Genomic DNA, 1906 nt, shown 5'->3' with positions numbered 1-1906 from the left:
ACAACAAGTGTTTAGTATTCTGTCTGAAACACCATCAGATCCAGATGAGGTGTTATCATGAGAGAATATATAGTTTCCTTAATTTCAGTAGGAGAAGTGGGTGAGACACACTCATGATTGAATTTTATGTGGGTTTTCTTTTTAACATACTGCTTTGACCTTTATCTTGAACATTTCATCCCTATATTTTGTACTACATTTAAGAAATGATTATTAAATGTGCCTGCTACTTGTGAATGATCATGTATAGTCAGATTATCAGTTAGAGCACTATTGTCTTTATCCATGTGTTGGAAATTTAATTACTGATATCAAATCAGTGGTGGTGGTATGCTGTTTTGATGTCAGTAGTCCTGTCCCTCATTTCACTACATTCCATATAGACTTTAGTTTTTTCTCAGGCCAACTGATTTCTGGTATAAAGTGCATGGTCCTAGGTTTTTTAATAGCTTTTTTTTTCTTATATAGAGATCTATTTTCAAATAATGACATGGATTTATCATGGAACTGATTAAATTACATTTAAAATTTTGGTTCAGATAATCTCTTGTAAATTATTGTTAGAAATTTTATCCTAGAGTTGTTAAGTATTATGATTTCCACTGAAGAGTATCTGCACTATGCTGCACCACCATATTTATCTTAATTACGCATCATAATCAGAGAGAGCAATGTTTACTTAGTGTACAGTTTTTTTCTAGCTTTGAGCTTCATCAAAGAAAACATTATCAGTTGGAGCACTGTTGTCTTTATCCATGTGTTGGAAATCTAATTACTGATATCAAATCGTAGATTCCAAAGGTGGTTTCCAACTCATTTTTCCTGTAAGAATGTGTATTTTTCATAAGAGCTCTCTCTCTCTCTCTCTCTCTCTCTCTCTCTCTCTCTCTCCTCCCACTGATATTTTAGTTTATCTATATTTCTTTGTTATCTAATTATTACATGTTTATCTGTTTGTTGTTATATCTGATCACAGCAGACAATAATTAATGCATCATTAGTAAGTATTTTGTATTTGGGGCCATGTTTTTGTGCTCCACCCTTTAGTGGTCCCAGGTGCAGCAGAAGGTGAAAATGTAAAACACTGAAGGGAAGAAGGAAGAACAAAAGGAGAAGGTGTATAGGAGTACAAAGCCAGTACTAGCTCCTCCAATGAAAGATATTAGTCAAAATAAATTTTAATGAAGAAGAAATGATCTATGAATTACAGCGTGGCAATAAATCTGGTCTAACCCCCTAACAGCCAACAGTTTTGCGGCAGTGGTAACACCGGTTCCCGTCAGATCACTGAAGTTAAGTGCTGTCGGGCTGGGCTAGCACTTGGATGGGTGACCATCTGGTCTGCCAAGTGCTGTTGACAAGCAGGGTGCACTCAGCCAATGTGAGGTAAACTGAGGAGCTACTTGATTGAGAAATAGTGCCTCTGGTCTTGGGAACTGACATACGGTCGGGAGAGTAGTGTGCTGACCACATGCCCCCCCCCCCCCCCCCGCCCCCCATATCCGCATCCAGTGACACCTGTGGGCTGAGGATGACACGACGGCTGGTCATTAATGTTGGGCCTTCATGGCCTGTTCAAGAGGAGTTTAGTTTTTAACCCCCTATACAGTTGTTTAAAATGCTATTGTGCTGAGCAGCATGTATATACAATCTCTAAAGGACAGGAATAAAAATAAGCAAATATTCAAACTTTCTGATTTGTTTCTACCCAAGGATTGCAAAAATAGTCAACAGTCCATGTCTTTAGTTCCCAAGTCCCTGGTAACAGTATGTTAAAGGTTACTTTTCATTGTATTGTACATTAAGTTCATGATGAACTAAGTACCCTCTGTTTCATTCAGGGGTAAAGCACAGGAAAGTGACTGCTTATAAGATTCTTGGCAATCATTTGTCTCTTCAGTTATGC

At 37.8% G+C, this 1906-nt stretch overlaps 1 pseudogene; it reads left to right on the top strand.

Moving 5' to 3' along the window:
- Positions 1–1242: 1242 nt before the first annotated feature.
- LOC126177842 (5S ribosomal RNA) lies at positions 1243–1360 on the top strand (annotated as a pseudogene).
- Positions 1361–1906: the final 546 nt, after the last annotated feature.

Source organism: Schistocerca cancellata, chromosome 3 (assembly GCF_023864275.1).
Source record: "Schistocerca cancellata isolate TAMUIC-IGC-003103 chromosome 3, iqSchCanc2.1, whole genome shotgun sequence".
NCBI classification, from domain to species: domain Eukaryota; kingdom Metazoa; phylum Arthropoda; class Insecta; order Orthoptera; family Acrididae; genus Schistocerca; species Schistocerca cancellata.
Note: the sequence above shows the minus strand (reverse complement) of the source record. Positions and strands in the feature narration are given on the sequence as shown.